Source organism: Uranotaenia lowii, chromosome 2 (genome assembly GCF_029784155.1).
Source record: "Uranotaenia lowii strain MFRU-FL chromosome 2, ASM2978415v1, whole genome shotgun sequence".
NCBI classification, from domain to species: Eukaryota; Metazoa; Arthropoda; class Insecta; order Diptera; family Culicidae; genus Uranotaenia; species Uranotaenia lowii.
The window spans coordinates 254,179,420-254,205,442 of NC_073692.1; positions in this window are offsets into that span (position 1 = coordinate 254,179,420).

Here is a 26,023-nt window from a genome sequence, read left to right on the forward strand (position 1 = left end):
TTCTTGGAATGTTTCTGACAGAAAACAAAACGCTTCGGCTTTGATCGATAACAGCCTACTGAGTTTCTAATGCAAAAATCAAAAACAATATCATTGATTTTTATTGCATATCAATCGGAATATTGCGCAGGTTCAGCGCTACTAATAACAATCGCAAATATTGATGAAATATTTTATCTGGAATCTGGGCTGAAAACTGCATTACAAAGTAAGTTTGTTCGGTGAAAAGTAAACAAAACATTGTAGTGCGAAATGGCACAATTTAGGTAGTTGTTATTCGCTGGGCGTTGTTCGTTCAAGATTCAAAAGATCAACCGTCAAGGGTCGTCTACCGTCAGCGACCTCCTGATGATCAGTTGACCTGACCAATTTGCCGTTGATTCAGCATCACTACTCTGAGAGTGCTCGAAACAGTTGAAGAAACAGTGCCGGAACGGAGTTTCACATAATTAACCAGAAATCCAGCCGTTTCCAGCCTGATCCCCGAGACTCCTTTCCCATGCACAATATGGAGAAATATATTTATTATCGTTTCACGTAGCTGTCGTAAAATCGTACATATCTCCGATTAGCACATGTGAGCTGACTCGAGAGCAAGCGCACGAAGTATGGAATCCCCGCCATCATCTTCTGCCCCCACACACACATTTCGAAGTATTCCGACCTTCAACCAGGCAATCAGTTGGTGTTTGCAAAAAATTAAATTCAATTAAATCGAGAACTGAAATTCATAAATACAGAGAAAAACCAGAATAAATGAAGTGCCGCGCAGGAGGGAGCTTTTAATGCCTGTTCCAATGCCATTATGGCCAGAGTGCCGGGCGGCTATTATCGCATCCCTGTCGACGTCATGTTCATATTCCATGCTTCATCATCATCGTCGCTCGTCGTCGTCGTCGGTTAAGCAGTCGGTCGATCAGGCAATAGGTATGGTGCTGCTGCGGTGCGTCGACTTTAGTCGCGCCGTCGAGGATCAACTGTGCCGTCGCACAGTGGTCCAAAACCCAGAAAAGCTGGCAGAAAGTCGATTTTTGAAACGCTCATAATTATCTATCCAAATATTTCATCGTATTCCGGCATTTTCAAGCTAAATGAAACCATGAAAATAATAGTCTTAAGTTTACCCGTTTCGGAGTTCTCAAAGAAATGCTAAGAAAAGATTGAATATTTTTTGAAAAATTCGCAAAGATTTGTTTACATTAAAAAACGAACAGGTATTCAAATCGCGAATATATATTGCTTTGCAATTGTTTTTATATTTTTGATAGGCATATTTTACACTTTATCTAATAAAAATTTGTGATTTGGAATAAAGTTGAAATTTTTTATATGGAATTTAGTTGCAAAAAACGATAAATATTTTGGATTTTATAACTTCAACTAGAGATTTAAAAAAAACTCCACATAACTCCACTCTAATTTTAAGTTGGATAGATTCCCACATTTCTGGGCTACAAAATATGGCAAATTGAGCTGCCTTTTTTTGCCATTTTTGGAGAACGACGTCAAAGAGTTGAACCACTTTTTTCATCAAATTTGACTTCTAAGCCAATAACCTCCCGTATCACAAACTAAATTGATATTTAATTGGATCTCTAGGTTGATTTTTCTCAAAAATCCATTCATAAAACATCCTTTTCATGTTTTGAAGCACTATCAGTGTGAATTTCTGTGTTATTTTTACTATTAGGAAAACTCCCAAAACATAATTAAATTACGGTATCTCAAATAATCTTCTGATTATTGTTCAAATCATAGAACCTTTTTTGCTGTTCAATATTCATGTGAACCAATTGAAACTTTTAAAGGTTTTAGAAAGTTTTATGGTATTATTATAAAAATAGGAAATATGAAATAAATTTAAAAATAAATATTAAAAGTTAAATTAAAAAAATTAGAAAATATGAAGCAAAAAGTTTGTATTTCTCGTTTAAAATTTAAATTAAGTGTTTTGTGTTAAAACAACCATTTATATAATAAATGATCATTTAAAAAAAAGCCTACAAACCTTAATTTCAAAATTTTGATCAGTAGTGGCAAAATTGTTGAACATTTCTCATCTATCATGAAATTTCTATATTGACTCGTTAATTGATGAAAAATTTAAAAAAAGTGATCGGTACTAAAGCGTTGTCAGGTCAATCTGTATTGATTGAATTTCATATGTGTTGTAATTTTGAGATAATTTTAGATTCAATTAACCTTTCTAGGATGTGATAGATTTTGCAGTAATCTGTTGGAAAATTTTAATACAAGAATTTACTTACTGAGATATTAAAATAAATTAAATTTTTCGAATTATTAGAATAAAAAAAGAAATATAAAAGAAAATATGAAAATAATATGTTATTTTTTGTGAAATTATGATAATTGAACAATTTTGAAAGGTTTCAGAGCAAAAATTGTTGAAAACAGACTTTTTGCCAGCTTTTTTGAGAATTGGACCACTGTGCGTCGTTGTCGTCGTCGTCGTCGTACCTCAACACTGATCGGCACGATTGAATGAAATGCTCCATTTGTCCGAGGCATCGATTATAAAAATTGAAACATTAAAAGTAAAAGAATAAGAAGGTTAATTTATGAAACATACCAATGACAAGAGAGAACAATATTGGACACAAGTGACAACTCTAGGGAGCTTTCAATGAAATTTAATATTTCTATTTTGATGGCTGTTTTCCACAATTCTGTAAATGACCTCATAAATAATCGACAAAATTTTTCGAATGATTTAGTATTCAAGTTTTTGGTAAAGTTGATTATGAAAATAAAAATTATGTTAGTTGCCAATTGGATAAAAACGGATTTTTTAGGAATATATGAAATTTATTTATTTATTTGTTTATTTGTTTGACTTTATTCATAACGTGAGAACGAAATTCTTTTTAATTTTATTTGACTTTATGTAGTAACGTAAGAATGAAATTCTTTTTAAATGTTACATTTTGTTTTTGTAGAATTCAGTGTGATTCTAATGTCTTCATGACGTGTGGTTATTATGAAATTTTAATGGATAGCAAGAAAAGTTGTTAAATTTATGAACTAAAATTAAAGTGCTCAATCTATTTATTTTTGAAGGATGTTTTCGATTTTTCAAGAGTGAGTTAATTTGGTAGAGAGTTACAGTAGGTTACACCCCTAACAAAAAAGCTGCGATCAAACAATATAGTGCGATGACGAGATGATAAGAATTTTGTGAACATAATACAGAATACATATAACAGAAATAAACAACATCTTATTTTAGGAAAATTTGCAAACGAGCTACCGATTAAGCGAGGTTTTAAGTGTGACACGTGATCGTAACAGTTAAGATCATAAACAAATCTAACACAGTAATTGAGTGCTACACGAAGCTTGTTCAAAGTGGAATTTTAAAAAGTAAGAAATCGCTGGATTTAAAATACGGAAAAATGAGGCTTTTAAAAAGTTTTAATTTCAATTCTTTCGTAAGGAAATTGGCTTTTGAATTAAATTAAGTGATTTAAGTGAAAAATAAACATTACCACATTGTTGCATAACATGAGCATCTCAGTTAAAATTTGACTTGATTTCAAACCTAAACTGATAGCTACAGATAGGTACAGATTGAATAGGAGTGTTATTTATGGAAAGTATATTTGATAAATTACTACAGTTCAATATAAAGGCATGTGTTTTACTTGCGAACGGAGGGCATTTCGTATAGACCAAGCAAAAATATGTTGGAGATCCAAATTCAACCGCACATAGATAATTTCTTCACATAGATTAGAACATTCTAAATATAATTGAACGTCATCTGCGAAAATATGAACTTTACCATATCTCAGAACATTTGGTAAATCATTTAAATATATCGTAAAGAGAATCGGACCCAGTATAGAACCTTGGGGTATCCCTGAATTGATTGTTGAGAAAGTAGAGTACTGTTTATTATTGAACTCTAAATTTAGGAACTTCGATTTTTTCTGGATTAGTTTTGATTCTGAAAAATTACAAAACTTATAAAAACGAATGGACAACATTCAGAAAATAATTAGAATGGTCAAAAAAATTGAATGACAAAAATACAAAAAAGATAAAAAGATTACAAAATGTTGCAACTAGTTTCGTCCAAAACTTCGGAAGGTCAATGCTAAGAATGTCTTAAATTACAAAAATAAAAGTATAACAGAAATTTTAAGAATAACAGAAATTATTAAAACCTCAAATTTCACAAACATTATCGAAATGCTGAAAAATTACAAAAAAAATAAATAAAAAAGTAACTTAATTGGCAAAAAATACAAAAATTGCTAAAATTATAAAAATTGCAGAGTGGCAAAAATAACAACACTGACACTAAAAGACAAAGTAACAGAAGTGATGTGAAATAACTAAAAGAAAAAAAATACAAAAAGTAGAAAACGACATAAAAACTAATCACAAAATAAAATTGACAAAAAATTCTAAATGAGAAAATTAAAATAACAATGGCAAACATGCGAAACAAAAAAGTTTCTGAAATTAAAAAAAATCGTGTTCCTTAGTTTGTCAAAACAAAACGGAGCATTAATGAAAAAAACTAACCAAAATTTCAAAAACGAGACAAAAAACAAATTTTAGAAAAATTAGGAGAACAAAAAAATGACAAAAACTACACAATTGACAAAAATGACAAATTTGACCGTTTGCATTTTTATAAAAATAATTTTAAATTTTGTAATTTTGTATCTGTTTTATTTTAATTTTTTGTATTTTTTTTATCCTTTTAAATTTATGTAACTTTTGAATTTTTTCCATATTTTGGACTAGTTTTGGTAAGAAAAATTTCATGTTTGTCGTAATTGTATTGTTTTTTAATCTTTTACCTTTTCATTAGTATTGAATAAAAAAGACCTTGTTATAAACACTCGAATGGGTTTGAAGCTAGTTTCAAGTTATTTCGAAAGCCAATTCCAAAATAAAGGCTACTTGATGTTTTTTTTTTTTTAAATTTTTTTTTTTTAAATATATCTTTATTAGTACCAATTCATCATTACATTTATATTACATTAATACATTAAATTAGGTGTTCAGTTCAATAATGAACTTTCAGAGCCCTATAGTTTAATAATCACTAAAATTTATTTATTCGACTTAAATTTGCTGAGCACAATCAAGCATTTTTATAAAGGAGAACATCCTGTAGTGAAAAAAAAATATTTTAAACTAAAAACTAAACACTATCCTAAAATTAAACTAATTGTAGAGAGAGCGAATCTCTGCGATGGAAGACTGCATCGATTTGCCTCTGAAGTTGGAGATGATTTTGTTGGCCATCTCTTCGATAGATTCAATGCCTGCAATCCGATGAAGATCTTCGGTGCTGTGCCAAGGTGGAAGCCGCAAAATCATTTTCAGAACCTTGTTCTGAATCCTCTGGATGGCTTTCTTCCTCGTCGCGCAGCAGCTAGACCAAATCGGAACTGCATACATTATCGCTGGTCGGAAGACTTGCTTGTAAATAAGCATCTTATTCTTCAGGCAAAGTCGGGATTTCCTGTTGATGAGAGAATAAAGAGATTTAGTGTATTTATTACATTTAGATTGAATATCTTCAATGTGATTCTTAAAAGAAAGATTCCGATCAAGTGTGAGTCCCAAGTACTTCACGTGATCAGACCATTCTAAAGAAACCCCATTAAAAGTTATGGAATGATTTTCATTAGGTTTTAAAAAATTTGCACTTGGCTTATGGGGAAATAAAATAAGTTGAGTTTTGGAAGCGTTAGGAGAAATTTTCCACATTTTCAAGTAATTCAAAAAGGAATTTAAATTTTGTTGCAATCTACTGCGTACCACCCGTAAATTTCGACCTTTGGCTGAAAGCAAAGTATCGTCAGCAAATAATCTTCTACCTTTTCCTTCTGGGACATCAGGAAGATCAGAAGTAAAAATATTGTATAAAATAGGCCCAAGTATACTACCCTGAGGGACACCAGCTCTAATGGGTATCCTTTCAGAGCATGAATTTTGATAGCTTACTTGCAAAGTTCGGCTAGTCATATAATTTTGAATAATTTTGGTGAGATATACAGGAAAATCAAATCGAGCTAATTTAGCTACTAAACCTTTGTGCCAAACACTGTCAAAAGCTTTTTCAATATCAAGAAGAGCAACACCAGTTGAATAACCCTCAGATTTGCTAGCGTTAATCATATTAGTTACACTCAAAAGTTGATGTGTAGTAGAATGTCCATGACGAAAACCAAATTGTTCATCAGGGAAAATAGAATTCTGATTAATGTGAATCATCATTCTATTCAAAATAACTCTCTCAAATAGTTTACTTAAAGAAGGAAGCAAACTAATTGGTCGATAACTTGAAGGCTCTGAAGCACTTTTTCCAGGTTTCAAAATTGGAGTTACTTTGGCATTTTTCCATTTATTGGGAAAATAAGCCAAGTGAAAACATTTATTGAAGATTTTAACTAAAAAATTTAAAGTGCTTTCAGGCAACTTTTTAATAAGAATATAGAAAATCCCATCTTCCCCCGGGGCTTTCATATTTTTAAATTTTTTGAAAATCAATTTAAGTTCATCAATATTTGTCTCACAAGAACTTTCAAACACAATTTGCTTAGAAAGAAGATCATCAAATTCTATGGAAATTTGAGCATCAATTGGACTTACAACGTTTAAGTTAAAACCATGAGCAGACTCAAATTGTTGGGCTAATTTTTGAGCTTTTTCTGAATTAGTTAAAAGAAGTTTATCCCCATCTTTCAAAGTAGGAATTGACTTCTGGGGCTTTTTTAGAATTTTAGTTAATTTCCAAAATGGCTTTGAGTAGGGTTTTATGTCCTCTACTGCTTTAGCAAAATTTTCATTACGAATAAAATTTAAACGACGTTTGATCTCTTTTTGAAGGTCGCAATAAATTAATTTCAAATAAGGATCCCTAGTTCGTTGAAATTGGCGTCGACGAATGTTTTTCAGTCGTATCAAAAACTGAAGATCATCATCAATTAAAGGTTGATTAAATTTATGTTTAACTTTGGGTATTGAAGCGGCTTTAGCATTGACTATTGAAGTTGTCAAATTTTCTACAGCCAAATCAATATATTTTGTTGAATTCAGTGGAACGTTTACATCTAAATTACGTTCAATAAAATTCATATATCGCTCCCAGTTAGCCTTTTGAAAGTTAAAAGCTGATTTTAAAGGGTTTTCAATGGGACTTTGGGATAAAGAAAATGTTACTGGAAGGTGGTCTGAATCGAGGTCCGCATGAGTAACTAATTGACTACAATGCTCGCCTAAATCCGTTAGAACCAAATCAATTGTGGAGGGATTTCTAATTGAAGAAAAACAAGTATGCCCATTAGGATATTCAACAGTATAATAACCTGCAGAGCAGTCATTAAACAAAATATTCCCATTTGAATTTGATGAAATATTATTCCAAGATCGGTGTTTTGCATTAAAGTCACCAATAATAAAAAATTTAGATTTATTTCTGGTGAGTTTTTGTAAATCTCCCTTCAAAAAATTTTTCTGTTCACCGCTACATCGAAAAGGCAAATATGCGGCAACAATTATAATTTTCCCCATAGAAGTTTCTAATTCAATTCCAATTGTTTCTAAGACTTTTGTATTGAAAGAAGGAAGAAGTCTAAATTTGAGACGACTATTGATGACAATAGCTACACCCCCACCTTGTCGATCAAGTCGATCATTTCGTAAAATTTTAAAGAAAGCATTGCTTTTCAAGTTATTGTCTGGCTTTAAAAAAGTTTCAGTGATGGCAGCAATATGTATGTTTTGAGTTTTCAAAAATAAAAAGAACTGGTTTTGGTTAGCCAGCAAAGATCTAGCGTTCCAATTCATAATATTTAAACATCTATTTGGATCCATGAGGGAATCGTAAAGTCATAATAATTTTGTTAGCATAATTAAAAGAAGTTTGGAAAGCTTCAAACATTGAATTTGCTTTCAACATAAGTTGCATTATTTCCATTAAATTTTGATGCAAAAATTTTAATTTTTCCTCAGTAATCTCACCCAAATCAACAAAATTGTTAGAATCAGAAGAGGAAGGAGAAGAAAAAGTATTTGAATTTCGGGGATTTTCCCAAGCCTTCGCATAAACGTTGAGACTTGGTTTTTTCCCATTTTTATTAGTTAAACCTGAAGAGGGCAACCCATTTTCAACCACCTCTGAGAACGATAAACAACGAGTCTGTGGCGCAGAATCAGCCCAGGTAACATTAAAATCACTTCGGGTATTACCCAGCCGTGATTCCAATGTAGGCCGAGGCTGACTGCGAACAGGCAGGTTGTTTGCCGGTCTGACGTGTGTAGACGAAAAAGAGGAAGGAGGAAAAGAAACTTTTCTGGAAACTTTGGGGTTTTTCCTAGAAGCAACAATTTTTGCCCTAACGGGACAATCTAGAGAATTCGAGGAATGATTACCTGCGCAATTCGCACACTTAAAAAATTCTGTTTTTGGCTTATCACCACCAAAAAGGCATTTAGATTTTTCATGATCGAATGAGCCGCAAAACATGCATCTGGCATTCATTCTACAATTTTTAGTGCCATGACAAAAAGCTTGACAACGACGACATTGCGTAATATTTTGTAAAAAATTGGTATGGGATTTACGAAAAGGTTCGAATTTGACTCGACAATGAAACATAAGACGAGCCTTTTCCAAAATTTTCAAATTATTAACCTGATCCTTTTTAAAATGGATCAAATAAAGTTCAGGAGCAAAACCAACACTACTGGTATTATTCGTGTTGGTTCTTTTCCTCATTTGAATTACTTGAATTGGAGAAAAACCTAACAAAGAATTTAATTCATTTGTGATCTCATCCGGTGTCTGATCGCCGGTGAGACCACGAAGTACAACTTTAAAAGGACGATCACCTCTAGTGTCGTACGTAAAAAATTGGTGTTTTTTATTATTCAAATAATTTAAAATTTTTTGAAAATCATTAAAAGATTCCGCCAATATACGAGCAGTTCCCCTTCGACCGATCTGAAAAGAAATCTTCACATCCTTGACGGAAGTGACGATTTCTTTTCGAAAGGCATTGAAGTCAGGAATCGTGACCGTTATTGGTGGAATCTTTTCGTTTTTAAGAGTATAAGAAGAAGAAGAAGGGTTCTTAGTACTCTTATCAGAATTAAATATGAATATTTCCTCATCACCGATGTTATGAAGGACATCGAATGAATTGGAAATTTCAACTTTTTTGGCAGATGGCCCTGGATTAGGTTCAGCAATCCGTTTTCTTCCGGCCCTTGAGCCGGCCGAAGACTTCCCCATGCTGGAAAGAAAAAAAAAATATGAATAAAAGCAAATGAAAATAATTTTAGCACTGAAAAGTGCTGATTGAAATACAGGTAAGGAAAAAATAAATAATGTAAAATGTTCCTGCAGGTACACAGCAACGATACGATGCTCCGGCGTACGTGTTGACGGCTCAACGGTACAGATGGAAGTCAACGACTACCTGATGTTAAGCCAAAACTGGGCAAAGGCTTCCCAAAGCATACATACATTAACAAATCACAAATCGAACTCACATGCCCTCCTTGGACATCATATGTCACAAGAAGATCGATTGACCGGCAGATCCCTGACGATAGTGGTCATTTCCCCTCGACTGCGTCCGAAGGTCTTTCCAATGGCTTGGCTCGAGTATCTTTCAGTTGATCCAGTTCGACCAGTCCAATTGAATAATCTTTTAGAAGAAAGAATCACACCTAGAACTTTTGTAGTAATTTGCCAAATCAATGTTGACCAGTGTAATGACTCAAACCATAGTGGGTGCCTCAAAGGAACCTCTTTTCCGCGTGAAAAAGGCACGTACGCGCGGCGGCCAGCGGCGTCCAATTGGGTTACGAAGGAGTTGCTGGCTCACACTACCTACTTCTACCAAATCACATCACGAACCTGACGTGGTGGTTGTTGTGGTTATAACGGGAGGCAACCTTTCCTTCTTCCTGTTCCAACAACAACCGGCGGCGGCTGCTGCCGGTCGTGAATTTTTGATGGCTGCAAAGCAAAAAAAAAAATCCTTGTTATGCGTGGTATGTGGTTGATATTTCCCAGCGAAAAGGCTACTCACTTTCGCGACCCAATTTGAGCGGCTTATTAACCAGCCGTTGTCCGATCTGTTGTTGTTGTCGTTTTCCCCCGTGATGGGTCGCACAATTTTGTGGGCGTTGAGCAAATTAATTGATGTCTAAATCGGCGCGGCATTTATGAAACGATAATCAAGCTTTAATTGGCCCGGTTTTGGAATACTTATCACATCAGCTCCACGGCGCGATGGCTCGGCAAAGGATCTGATTGGCAATGGACAGCAATGCTGATGGGGTGATTGGCTCCGATTTCTTGCGTAGTGCGTAAGCCACGCCACTTCTGGTTACAATAACAAAATGGAAGCCAGAGCCACAGAAATTTCTGTTCACGTGGTTAAAGAGCATTCAAAATATGTAGTTCTTTCAGAGTTTTGCGTTTGCCTACTTTGATGTACGATGGTCTCGTCATCAGCTGTGGCTGTATAACAACAGTGTCTTGTTGTTACACTCAATAATTTGAAGATTCTTTCGTTTAGAGATCTGACTTTCGTCTACATGGAGAAGAAAAAAAATAGTCAATGTAACAATACACCACGTTCATTTGACAATTGTATTTATAATTTTATGAGTATTTCGAAGTTGCTAATTTTTTTTCAATTTGATTAGATTTGACGATTTAAATGATTGCATTGCAAATTGAAGAATACTAAGAGTACATTTCATTTGTTGAGACACGCTGTTTGCACTGATACATGGGTATGTCGTCCGAAAATTCGACTTTGTGCATCGAACACTACAGAACAGACTCAAAGACACTATGAAATACATGTTTCGATAAAGTGTAACAAGTTCTTGCAGATTTTTCGATGTCCTGTTTCGATGACCAAACGCGACAAAATTCCCTAATTCACAAAAGTAAAACCATCCGATTCCGTTTTTCTGCATAATCTCTCCTCTGGACTTTTAGCCTTAACGCTAGCATAAATATGAATGGAATCGATCGGATCGCGAGAAGCATAATCTGAAATTTGTTGGATCACAGGCGCGATAAAATCTATGCTGGCTTTTATGGGATGCATAAATTTAAGTTCTGATCCGCACTGGGGGGATCAGAAACCAGACATCCATAAAATATGAGCATATTGTACGCCGCATGGAGTTCCACAAATCTAATTTGTCGGTTCGTTATTCCTCCTCTCCCTTCTGTCTTCTGTGTGTGTTCTCCTAAACATGGTCCATCGATAACCTACCGATCAATGCATCCCGAACTTCATATATGTATCGGATTTGAAAGTTTAATGGTCTCTCTCTCGTTTGCTCGTCAAAATCCGATTGGCGCTGACCTTTTCCGCTTGCCGGTGCATAAGCCACACGGCCACACTTGTATATATTTTTTCCTTTTTCAGTCCTTGGCATCCCCAGGGCTGACGTTCTTGATCTTGGTTGGATTTTTTGTTTCTATTTCCCAGGGTTCAACATTTATAAAATTAATTATTCGTCATCGAAGAAGAATGCTGCGTTCGATTGGTATCCGAATTGGGAAAATAACTGTTCGGGCGCTAATCCACAAAACATTTCCCACCACATAAATTTATGAACCTTTTTTATGTGTGTTGCGTTAACCGTTTGGAGGCGCTTCGTAAGGCGGATCGTGGCATGACGTATCGGCAGGTTAGTTGAATATAAGGCTTAAACAAACACCGTAATGTGCCAAGATTGAATTTAAATCCGAGCTTGATTTATTGCCTTCCTTTAGAAGAATTTTCAGCTGTAATTTGAAAAAAGTTGTCCCAACTTCTAAATGGAAAACATATGCAAAAGCATTGCAAGAAAACGCTGCGCAAGATATTATCATCCGATGACCTTGTCAGAAAATTTGGATCACAAATTAAAAATATGGGAGAAATGCTTTTTGGAATAAAACTATCAATAAGCCCAGTTCACACGTCGTCGTCGACGACGTGGGGGGAAAGATGAAAACTAAAAGAACCGTACGCGCCGTGGGCGTCAGAAGCAAGACTTTTGGTCCAAGTGGATGACATTTCGGACAAGATAAATGCATTTCCCAACAACGGCCATGATTGTGATGTTGATGACGACGACGACGACGACGACGATGATGATGATGTATCAAAGTGAGGCACTTTACGGATATGATCATAGCAACCCGGTGTCGGCACAAAATTTTCATCTTCCAGCAGCGGCCCATGTCTCAGCTGTTGTTACGTGACATGAAATCGAACCTCACAAACCTACTAGACGTCACTTTACAGACCTACTAGATGTAGAGTGCATCACACCCCTTAGATGAATGGAGAAAAGTGTTAAATATTTCATCTTGATTTAATTGCCGGTTTGTCCAGTCAAGCCGGCAAAATAATAAAAGAGTGAAAGGTGTGGGCGAGAAACCGAGAAACTATTATCTGGGTTTTATCTGTTTATAATTGATTTCGGTAAAACTTCTTCCAGGCGTTGTCGGTTTACTCACCATCATAGATCGGCCTACTGGGACCCGTGTGAGTGATGTCTTCATTTTCGACGATAGAGGAAGCCAAGAGTTTGCCGTCTTCTAGGAATGTGAACGATGAGAGAGAAAAAAAAATGAAAATAAATCTTAACTTCAGGTTGCACTATTGCAGCACTATGATGTGTGTAGGTGTTAATGATACTGCACCAAGCTTTTATGGCCACCAAGTCGTCACAGACCGTAGGGTTGGGAAATACCCCGGCCGCCAGGTAGTCCGAATGGATTATAAATACTTGTAAAATTTAATTTGCATATTTCGTCGCTCAGCTGGGGGCTTAGGAAGGGCTATTATGAACGAAAAAAAAACCATTCCTGGAACCTGGATGTATCTAAAATAGAAACATTTGGGTGACCGTTCTGGAGCAAAATTAACAAACACCTGTTTATTCCGGAATTCTTTAACATCTTCTATACACCTTGTTTCGAATGTTGAATGAGTTTTCTTTTTGGCATGAAGGACAAAACAAATACTTCATATGTATTTGAAATGGTCATTACAACCTAGTAAAATTTTTTGTATACCGTCGAATTTTGTAAATTATTATTTGAAAAATCAATTAAAGAATGACATATGATAGAAGTACAATGTTCGAAGTCAAGTCACAATAGAACGATATCAAGTCTTATTTTCTAACGGTCCTTCGGCAACTTCCTAGTAATGTTTTGCTGATGATCCATATTATTGCAATACAAATTTGTTTTCCTGTTGATGGATGCAATACTTACTTGCAAAGAAAGGAAAAGTACCTACACCGATTCAAAAAAAATCTCAGGTAAGTGATCACCATTGAGAATTGTAAATAAATTATTATGAGGCGACCCACTATCACTTTGATCTGTTAGCGATTAACTTTTATGTCATGCCATGATAACGATTCCCAGCAAACTAAATCCAATGGCTGATATGAATAAAACTCTAGTAATTGCTTTTGCTATTTTCGAGCAGTTTTGTGAGTCAAATACTTCGAATGGCATGCATATTTTTAGTCCGGAGCTAGTTGAAAGTAAATGTTCTAATCTGCTTTTTTATATCTTGTTGAGCAAATGCTTTCAAATTTTGCCATTCTAAAGTTCGAGCTAAGTAAAAGCTATCGAAGCAATTGCTGTTTTCTTATTCATACCACCTAATGACTCGATCATAATACAATGGCAAGAAGTAACTCACATCACGAAAATGGTTGGGAAATTATCAAATTCTTCGCATCCCCAATGACTTTGTGGATTTTGTAACCTTTCAACTGGTTCGACTGTTCCACCCATAAAATCCATTCGAATTTTGATCATTTCTTCAAACAATTGTACTGATGAACCTTCCAGAATGATGATTATAACTGCATTTTTCCTGTTATCTATATTCTCAAAATACAGTAAAAAGAAATAAAATTTATGAAATCATGAGAGTTATTTTAGAAAAATCTCAAACGTTTTGATTGAATTGAAGTGAAATTTTGTAGAAATTTTAACCATTATTTTAACAGTTCGGCTGCCTTAAAGATCAATTTTTCGGTGAAAATTGAACTGGGTTTATGATAACATATAAGAAGTTGAAATTAGAAATAAATTCATAAATTCAGATCACAATAGAATCAAAAATAAGTTTTAGGTTTGTTTCATTCAAGCTTTAATACAAACCAATTAAATCATTTGAAGAATTTTTCAATTTCTATCTAATGTCTGTCTTTTCTGGAGGCTTTTTATGGTTCCAAATCATATATTTTTTTGATTTGGAAGCATCCTTGAAATGTCTTAGAATGGACACACTGATTTTAATGGAAGTTTCATAACGAAACATAAATTCAAAAAACCTCCATGGCCTTAGTCCTGCACAATCTAAATCAATGAACTCATTCACTTCATTGATCTAGAACCAAACATTAAGACACCTAAGGAACTTGTTGCAAATCTGAGACGAAGCAGAAATTAAAGAGAATACTTTGCTTTAGGACTTTCAATGTTGATTTCCAAACAGCTTTTGCTTCAGGCTCGAATAATCCTTCGGGTATCCATCGTAGGGAGAGGGAACTCCCTACTATCCACTGCTCGATTATCGCACACTCGATGACCTTCTTATTGACTTTTTTTTTTTTTTTTTTTTTTTTTTTTTTTTTTTTTTTTTCTCTGAATGGCCCGCCACACTCCCCCACACCAAAAAAACTCAAATGAGCTTCCTGGTAATGGACACTTCAGTTCTCAGCATGTCTGGCAGCAAAAAAGTTCAAAGTAATTAAAAAGAACGCGAGCAAATTACAAAAAAGTTAAGCATGCTGAGAACGCAATATATTTAATTTTTAGAGCGGAAGAATGTAATAATATCAAAATGAATGTAAGCTAAAATAGTGAATCTCAGTGGAACAAGTGTTCCTTTTAAGAGATCCACTTCTCAATCAAAGTTGTTTAAAATATGAAACAAGTTAAAAAATTAAAAAAAATTGTACTAAACTAAGTTTGATTTCAGAGAATTATACTAAACTAAAAACACACAAGTTAAAACCAATTATTATATACAAATTATAAATAAAAAATAAAGCTAGTTTGGTGATTCGTTGTTCAATGGTTTAATAGGTTCTTAAAGTATTGCATCAGTCTGGTCTTGAAAATATTTCTGTTATTTATTGTCTTCAATTCTTCTGGAAGATTATTGTACTTTGTTGGTCCGATAAAAGAAATTCTTTGTTGTCCTAGGCTTGTTGAAGAACTACTTCGTAGTAGATGATGAGATTGTCTAGTGTTGTGAATACGAATTCCCGCGGTAAATCTTAAGTTTTGAGATGTATATGAGGAATGCAAATTATCAAAAACATAAATACAAGTTTGGAAGTTACAAAGCTCAGTCAAAGGAAGCACATTATGAGAGCGGTTAGAGTACAACAAATTTGACGGGTGACGATAGGGAAGGTTGAAAATAGTTTTCAAACAACGATTCTGCAAAGTTTGTACACGATAGAGAAGAGATATAGAAGCCCTGCCCCACGCCGCTATTAAATAATTCAAGTGGGAATGAATGAACGCAAAATAAAATCGCAACATCACATGTCGCGGTACAAAATGTTTCACCCTCCATAAGACACCACTAAAAGATGATATCTTTTTGTGTAAATTATTAATATGCGATTTCCAAGAGAGCGTGTCATCCAAGATTATTCCCAAGTACTTAAAACTGTTGACTTTTTCCAAAACATTGTTCCCAATTTTTGGGCTATTATGAAGTGGGATTATTTTTCGGGAGGAACGGAATAACATGTATTTGGTTTTTGCTAAGTTTAGAGTAAGAAGATTTGAATTGAAATATTTGTGCAACGTATCTAGATCTTCTTCCATGTTTTTGACTATAGCTTTGGGACATTTTCCTGGGTAAAAAAGGGCAGTGTCATCAGCAAAAAGTCTTGGTGATCCATGCAGTGGTAGGTTACTTATGTCATTTATGTACAAAAGGAAAAGGAGGGGCCCTATGTTACTGCCTTGTGGAACTCCAACTTCAAGTTTTCCTAGGGAACTTGTTTCATCATCTATACGGACAAATTGTTGTCTTCCTGAAAGGTAACTGCGAATCAAGTTGTTCGTGATACCTCTTATGCCATAACACTCAAGTTTTTTTAAAAGTACTTCATGATCCAAAGTATCGAATGCTTTTTTAAGATCCAGAAAAAGGCCACCAACAATTTTTTTCTTATCAATGTTGTCGATAACAGAATCCAAAAGTTCACATATAGCAGTTAGCGTACTTGAACCGGATCTAAACCCATACTGATGGTTGTAAAGAATATTGTTGTTGTTCAAAAAAGGGTTGATTCTTCCGATCAATAGTTTCTCGAACACTTTACTTAGAACGCTCAAATTAGAAACGGGACGGTAATTGGTAACATTTGTTGGATCACCAGATTTAAAGATTGGAGTTACTTTTGCAGTTTTTAAACAATCAGGATAAGTTCCTGTTTCCAAAATGTTGTTGAAGCATTCAGCGAGAATTGGTCCGAAGAGCTCACTATGTTTTTTCAATAAACTCGTGGAAATGTTATCCGGCCCACAACTTTTTTTATTTTTTAACGACTGGATAGTAAGAGAAACTTCATTTGACGATGTCGGGTGTAAGAACAACGAATTAGGAGTTCGATTCATGTTTGTTAATAGATTGTAGGATGGATCGACAGTTATTTTCCCAGCTAATGATTTACCAATGTCTGTGAAAAAATCATTAAAGGACTGGCAAACTAGATGCTTGTTTTCTATTAGGGCATCATTAATTTTAAGAGCTATCGCGCTGTTATTTTTCGTTTTACCTAAAATTGAGTTAATGTTTTTCCATAACTTTGAGTGAGGAGTATTATTTAGAAGTTTCTCATAGTATGATCGTTTACAATTTCGCTTTTTCAATTCAACTTTTTTTGAAATGTGAGCAAGAAGTTCTTTCAGGTGCTGACTTTCGGGGTTCCGTTTTACTCTTTTGATGTAATTATTCTTCAACCTCATGAGAAACCATAAGTCGAAACACATCCAGGGGCAACAGTTACCTTTTAACTTAGCATATTTCGTTACTTTCTTTGAACATGCCACAAACATAGAATTGTAAGTGGCAGTTAAGTTTGTTAAGCAGGAGTTAGCGTCTTCAACAAGAGTTAAATTCCTCAAATAATTCCTAAAAATTTCGTTTAATTTCGTATGATTTGTGATAGTTTTAACAAGTTGAATATTTTTCCTTTCAGAGATAAGATCAAAGGTGGTAATAACTATACAGTGGTCACTAACATCGTTGAATATTGTATCGTTTTTAACCCTCATAATATCATCCATTTTACAAACAACATGGTCCAAAATATTATTACTTCTTGGTCTTGTTGGAAAACTATTAGTGCACAAGAAGTTGAAAGATTCAAGAAATGTTTTATATTTTGCTACAGCGTTATTATTTGTCAAGTTCATAGGAATGTTGAAATCACCAACGAAGAAACATGAATGATTATCAGGAACAGTAGAAAAGAGAGATTCAAGATGATCATAAAATGTATTCAAAGGTAACGATGGAGGCCTGTAGATGCTATGTACGTCAATAAACTCACCATTGATAGAAAGTTCAATACTTATGTTGTGAAACCCGTCTAAAGAAACGTTATTCAAAATTTTAAAATTCAAATTGTTCCTAACGTACAATGCCAAACCACCGTGCGATTGTTTCCTACAAGAAAACAAAGCAATATATCCCGGAATGTTATAAAGAGAACAGTTTTCCTCCTTCAACCACGTTTCACAAATTACTATAACGTCGATCACAACACAAGACTGATCAACAGTTTGTAAAATATTGTCAAATTTTGATAAATTATTCATTCCACATATGTTCCATTGTAAAATTCTTAGTTTTTTCAAATCATTTTTGTTTAAAATACAAGCATTAAAATCATCAATGTTATCATTATAATTATTAAGTATACTATCCATTTTTAAAAATAAGTCTATAAGAACAAAAGAAGTAAAAACTAATATTCATTGTCTTTTACGTTTTGGTGAAGGAGTAGCATGTTCAACAGAGGTTAAAAATTTAGACACAAGACGGGCGATATCGTTTCTATTTTTTATAATTTCAGGTTTAGAGTTTTCATCCTTTTTCACTAAAATTGCACCACCTCTACCGGGCCATATATATTTTATATCAAGAAGCTCCTGAGATTCCCGAATTTCGTTTAAAAGCTCCAAAGTAAATGATGTTAATTCATCGCGTATGGTTACATAACTAGAATTTCCGTTGACTAAAAACAAAGGATCAATCTGTGCTGAGTTGAGTTTTCCAAACTGACGTTTTTTAAAGAAGATTGCTTCCTTAGTTGCTTCGTTTTTGAAAATAATTTTTAACGGGGGTACGGAATTGGATTTTCCAAAATTCAATCTCTTCGCTTGTTCGATCTGATCAGGCTTCAACTCATATCCTATCGTCTGACAAACTTTGCAGGCCAATATTGCAGGATCTTCGTTGCCAACGACTGGAAGTCCAAATATCATAGCGTTTTTAGAAATCGACTCTCGACTTACTTTATCTAAATGACTTTCTAATTTGTTAACCTTGGCAGTAAGAGCAGATTGCGAAAGCTTGAGATCAGAAACCTCAGTTTTGAGGCTCTCATTTTCGACTTTCAGGTCCTTAAAGTCTGACTGGATTCCGTCAAACTTTGCAGATAGAAAATCCTGAGAGGCCTCAATTGCTGAAGAAACTGATTCAACTTTGGATGTTAAAGTTTGGATTTCATTAGCGACCGCGCTTTGTACAGCAAGTTTTATATCATTTTTGATTGCGTCGACGATGTTTATTTGATTGGTTTGCATTCCTATAATTTTGGAGTAGATTTCAGCACAATCAGGTTTACAAAAAAAGTTTTGGTTTTTCATTCTACGTGCTGCATTGACTGACCGACGTACACTCTTGGAGCGGAAGTCCGTGCCTGATGACTTGGAACAACCCTTGGACAGACATTGCTTGCTCCATTTAAAGTCTTCTACACCTTTATGAATAGGATTACTCTTGATCTTGATATTTATATAAAAAAAAAATCACTTTTGAATTTAACTTAATTAAGAGCAAGTTCACTGGTGTTGGGAAAAAGTGGTAGAAATTTTGACACTTTGAAAATTTTACCATGCAAGAATGTTTTCAAGATCTTGGGGCGTTGTATTTTTTTAACAATACTGTTTCTATTTCAGCCGTATGTGATAGAAATATTGCTATTTTTGCATCACAGCATGCGAAAATACAACACGTGTTGTAAAAAAACTAGGAGGCCACAGGTGAAACAAAACACAGTGTTCTTCAGTCGATGACTACTTCGATTTCTGGTAAATAGTTCTACATATTATTAAGATAGGCACACTTCCTAACAGTAGTGTGGCAAATATGTGTTTGAACAGTTAGCAAAACTACTAAGCAATGTTTGCTTATAGGTGTATGGAACTGGTAGCCGTTTATCATGATACAGAGCTACACTTCAACACAATCGTTTACGTGTTTTTTCTCTATTGATAAATCTGTGAATAAAATGTCAAGGTGTGTTTTTCGCACAAACAAGAATACATCACACGTATGTGTAAGGTGTGATATATTCAATAGTCATGAAAAAAATCCAGCTTCCAAACATCTTTCAATGACATGGAAAGTTCATTTCCTTCGAATATCCTTTTCCCATCATCCTAAACTCCTTCTTACCGACCACCGAGCGGCGACAGGATGATTGGTTCACATCGTGTTCTTTCCGCATCCTAATCATCGCCATGCTCAGTCTCTCGCTATATCTCTTCCACAAAAGTAACGACAGGCTTATCCCATCACACCTACCTTTAGAAAAGTCTTCGGTGAGAAAGATGCCTAGAAGAAAAGCGGAAACTCTTTAGAAGCGGATATTGACTTCCACTGTGTACAAATACCAAGTTGGTATATATTTTTTTTTTAATTTTGCACACTTGCTCAATCGAAGACTTTGGTATGAATTTTTTTATGCGTTTGACAAAAAAAAATCAAGTGTTACATATTGATGTGCAGTGGAAAACGAATGTGGTTCATCTTCTCCTATTTTAAAGCTTTCTTCAGTTGATTACAGATCTACATCGGTACAAAATGGTTCCCAGGTTGCACTTGTTCCGTGCTTGTTCCTGCTACCCTCTGGTCAGTAAATACATTTATCTACCCGCCGCGCCAGGCTGACAGTGATCGCAACCTATCATGCAACTTTTACCTGCCATTCGCCATGTTGCCGATACCACTGCGGCTAAATCTCGATGCACGAAAACTACTCCACGACGACGACGACTGATCCCCTACCAGAATAAGCCACAAAGATAGCGCGACGCATAACTCATTTGGCATCTGCTGTGCTGCCATTCGCGAAAACTGAAAAGTGGGATGGATTTTACACGCTAAAACGTACTTTAATTGGTGTTTATTTTCCACTCGTAGGCGTTTCGGTGCTAGTGGTGTGGTTGTTGTTGTTGCCGTTGTGCGCAAGAGACGGCGCACAGAAAGCGCAGCAGACTGTCTAGTTTTTCCTGGCGGAGCGACCCCCCCCCCCCTTTCGAACTATTTATACTACGGATAGCCGAAACGAAAAAAAGACACAGAAATGCTTGCGAAGTGGGGTCTGGCTGAGAGTGCTCCGTTGTTACAGGTTTTTTTTTTGCCGGTTGCGTTTTTCAGCGATGCCGCAGAGTGTCACTCATCATCAGCAGTTTTTTTTAGACTGGCCTCAGAGAAAATAGTATGTTATCAGTAAAAACTGAAAATGTAAAATAAATCCTTTTCCTTTTGCATTCTGTAGTCATTCGTTATTTAAAAATAACAGCATTTAAATTTCAAATTCTTTTCATTAACATTAGCTCAGGAATTTACACAACAAATAATTATAAGTTATGTTTGCTTGTAATAAAGTAGACCAGTTATTAGCTTATTTCTTTATAATTCACTAACTTGGTGATTCAGCATCGATACAACCCCGAAATAAAAGATCTTCATACCTACATTGTGGACTATTCACGCTATTTTTTCACTAGCTTGCTGGAAAGGTCAGACAAAAACAAACTGATCGTCGAGGATTATTTGTGAACAAGGACGAACCATAAGGCCAACGGACGAAACTCACTCTAAAAAACTCAATTAATGGCATTTGACGCACTTTACTACTAGTAAATTGTTTTCTTATCCAACAATTTGATAATCGAAAAATTTCAACTCGTGATCTCCAAAACACTGGCCTACTCTTTTTTTACTTTTGTCATTAATATTACAGATTTTCAATTGTACAACAGAAAACTTGTTCAAAGTTGGCCATAACATTTAGTGAACCTGTATATAAGAGAAGTGACATCTGAAACACAAAATTCCAATCGAGCAAAAGAACTATCAAAATCGATTCCAATCGATCCGAGCATTTTGTCGCAGAGCTTTTACCTTTCTTATTGAAAACTCAACCAAGGAAGGTATTGTGATTGTTGTTATATTAATCGCAGCGCACTAAATTGGACTGCGCACTCATGACTGCGACATTTGTGCGAACTTGTACATTCGTGCGACCTGTCAAATCAGTGTAAAATCTGTCGGAGTTCTTCACGCTAACCTCTTTTCAGTCAACCTTTGTACGGATAACTGCGACTGCAAAACATTGCACGAAATTCAATTTTCAATGAAAGAGATAATAGTTCAAACAGATATTTTTTAAGCTGGTCATATGAATTTATGATTAGGTGCAATTTTTTTCAATGCTTTGGTGAATCGTGTTCCTAGTTAGAAAACTAACTAATTATTAACGAAATTCAAGTCATTCATACCGTTTATCGCGATCCTTCGGACATCGAGTTCAATGTTGTTTTGTTGGATTGAAGGAGCGTTTAGAGCTTGAACATTGAGCCAGAAAACAGTGCTGAGGATTTTTTGTCCAAGATTTCGGCGATGTTGCCACATATTTTATTGTAAGAGGGATCAGATGTCGCTTCTCTTATATGAAGGTTCACTAATAGCATTCCCAAACCAAAAATGTGACATTCAATGAGTATGTTCAAACACTTTATAACCTCTCTAATTAATGAGTGCGAATTTCACTTATATCTTTTTTGCCTTTCTTTCATAAAGGTTATAGTTACCGGTCGATTTGGGAGATCATTAATTATGGGTCTTAGATATACCTTTATAGGTACCTATCGAATCAACTCGACGAGTTCTGATGATGTCTGTGTATTTGTGTGTATTTGTGTGAATTTTTGTAAACTTTTTTTAAATCTAATACAGGTGAAAATATCTTTCGCGATAGTTACGACCTCAGACTCAGATCTTCTGGCTTAAATTAAGCTTTTGTTTTGCTTAGTTTTGAGCATCTTTATGACTTTAGATTCAAGTAACGAAAAAAATTTCAGAAAAGTACGTGAACTTCTGAAATAGTAGTTCTAAACAGTGGTTTTCAAAGTGGTCCCTACCGCCCCCTTGGGGGCGTTGAGAGCTTCCAGGAGGGCGGTGAGCTCAATTTTGAAATTTGGGGGGCGTTAAAAGGGCTCAGGGCGGTGGGGTCGTACTTACTTCACATTTTCACAAATCACGATACAACATAGATTAGAAACAATAACGAGTAAGTTCGTAAAACAATAAAATTACGTTACAGAACTAAACATCAGGTGCAAGATTAAAATATCTATGATTTCACAGAGCTGCAAGTAAATCTTTATTCTTATTTTTTTTTTTAAATTATCCCAGATTTTGTATACGCTTTATATGTTGATCTTGTTTTGTAAAATTATTTTGGTTTATTCTTAAAAAGATTAATTTTAGGTGGCAATGCTTGATAATCTTTAAAATGTATTGCCTCAAAAAATCTGCAAAAAAAAAACTTTGAAAAAATCTGTGTAAAACGCATAATCTGTGATTACGTGATAGATTTTTTGACTTTAATTCAGATATTAGGAAAAATACTATTTTGTACGTTATTTCACCGGCTTGATAATAAGTTTGTATTCAATTATGCTAATTAATGGTGAATATAAAATTTTGTTTACCAAAACTCAAGATATATGATTATATATCAAAACAAACTAATCAATCAGTTGAAGTAAATGTCCAGGAAACTTTACATAGAATTAAGTTATAACTGGAGGTTATGCAATTTGAATGAGGCCCTTAGAGTCAAAAAGGTATAAATGCATAAAAGCTTATTTCGAGAAAACAAGCCTTTTAGTTGATATGTTTGGTAATTTTTCAAAAATTTGCCTTTTTCTTTCGAACAGAATAGTATGTGAATAAAATTCTAAAAATCTGAAAAATTACAAAATATAGTTTGAAACGTGAAGAATCGTTTGACATCTAATCAAAATCGAACATTTTTACACTTATAATACCCCTAACCCATTTGGCTCTGAGAGCCTCATATAAATTTGAATGAATTTTGAGCGAGCTAGATTTCTGAAAATTTGCCCAGGGGGGCGTTGAGCTCGAAAATTTCGCAAAAGGGGGCGGTTAGTGAAAATAGTTTGGAAACCATTGTTCTAAAAGGATTAATTCAAGCAACTCCTCCGCAGATTTCCGCTAGAGTTAGCCAGATTGTCCGGTTTTATTCAGGTTTGCCCAGATTTTTTATACAAAATTTGACAAAAGTCCTGTCCGGCCCGGTTGCCCGCATTTAATTGAAAAAAGTCTGGATTTTGCTCGGATTTATTCACTTTATTTGCCGAAAAAAAATACAATTTGTGATGAACTAGATGCGTCCAAAGCGAAATTTTAGGTAAGTTTTATATAAATAATTATGAAAGGTTTTTTGAAAGCCTAAAATACGATTTAAAAACTGCTAATGAGTTATGACGAATTTTTTTCCAATTATTGTTTCAAATTCAATTCAATTTTTGAGTAATTCCAAGGTTTTGACCAAATTTGCCCAAGGGCTTGTGATATAACTCAGTTGGCAAGTCAGTTGCTTCCTGAGCCAATGTCGGTGAGTTCGAGCCCAAGAGTCACAGTTGTACCGGATAAGTTATTAAATGACTGTCCGCAAACTGCTTCGTTGATATCAGTCGCGAATGATATACAGATGTTAAAACGACTATAATCTCAACAACAGAAAGACCAAATTTGCCCGGATTTTTAGTCGACAATTTTGAAGTCAATTACCCGGATTTTGCAGATTTTTAGATAAAATAGCCCAGATTTTTCCGGCCAGCGTACGTGCTGAAAAATTTCTGGCCACCATACGCTAGAGAGATACAAATCTGCCATATGTCGTATTTATTTAAATAAAACTTTTTATTTTTAACAGATGAAGGGGCTGAAGCGAAATCAAGTCTAGGGTGACATGAAATAATTTAGATTTTAGATAAATTCAACTACAAATTAAATTCTAGTATAATACATTAATTACCGATCATAAAAGTAAATTTTCAATAAATTTGAATTTTAATTGTTTGGTCCGAAAACGAATTTTTCAGAATTATTTTCATCGAAATTAATTGGAAAGTTTTTTAGAAGCATTGAACACAGTTCTGTTTTCAAGTGATTTTCTCCAATCTTTTCCTTGATTTTGTTCGAATAATGGTAAAATTTGGCTCAGCATTGTCCGGATATTTCTGGAATGCTTAGTATAGAATCACATCGTTTTTAGAACCACTTGCACTTGATTCACTGAAACAAGCACGCGCAAAGAAACGATCGATCAAATAATTATTTTTACTATGTTAAGAAAAAAATCGAATTTCAATATGAATTAAAATTTTATGAAATCTACCAGCCAATCTTTTCGTGTTTACTTCATGCCTATCCTTTGCGCTAATTCATGTTTATAATGAAAACAAAACAATTTTTGAGGTAACTATGGTAACTATCGTTACGTACTACGGGACATTATCGTACAAGCAAGCGGACAAACATATTTTCATTCCGTAAACTTTGATTAATTCATTATTTTTTCTGATTTTCTCATGCATTATCTTCAAAGTCAACACGCTGAAGCCACTCAACACCTATTTTTATAAATATTAACGTTTACAACAATATATTGAACGTGGTGTTTTGTTATAACTGATCCAAAATTTGCTTTTTTAAATTCTTTTTTAAACATATGTATTTTTTGAAAATTTTCTTTATTTTTCAATACGATTAAAGTGGGAGAGTTAAGAAATTTTAGCTTTTTTCAACAAAGTGTCTACTTTCTATTATAAATTTAGTTGAAATTTTTTACCGAGTCTTGTTCGCGTGATCTTCCATAGTGCAACACAGTTCCATGTTTTGTTGATTTTTCGGTATTTTCTCATGAGGTTTGACAGCTCTGTGCGTTAGTGTGCGACTCCTTTCGAAAAAATATCTTTTTCCAGTGATCCATTCTTAAATTGGATTTTTCATTTCCAGACCTAAGGTTCCTGGATTTGCAGGTTATAATTAGTAAAAGTTTTGAAATCGTCATTTCAATTGCAAAGTATTGGATCAGCCATTGAGGTTCTCCTAAACTTTAATATTAAAATTTTTAAGTTTGAATCCTGAACTGCTCACATTCCACCTTCTCTCAGGACCAATTTTATTGCGGTTCATTAGAACGAGCGACAAACATAATTATACTTCCTGTCCGTTTCTTTTCTCAGTGTCATAAACCGATTATTGTGCTACTAAAGTAAACACCTTCGTAGTCATCAAAATAGAAGAGAGAGAAAAAAAACCGGGTCCCCATCTGATACCCGCGCCAAAGATTGTCTTTTATTTATCACATTATGAAGCATAATCTGAAGCCCTGTTTCCCAAAATTGACGTCTCAATAAACACAAACTCATTGATGCTGTCATGCTGAATGATCTTGATGGCAATAAAAGAAGTAAAAAAAGAGTCCGCTGCCCATCTACAGCAATGCTACGTGGTGGTGCATTCGGACGGACCTACATAGATTGTCTGTTGGGCAAACGTTGAGGAGCTATTGAAGCGAAAAACTGGACGTGGGAAGCCACTGCTGTTGGTTGGCTGCTGGT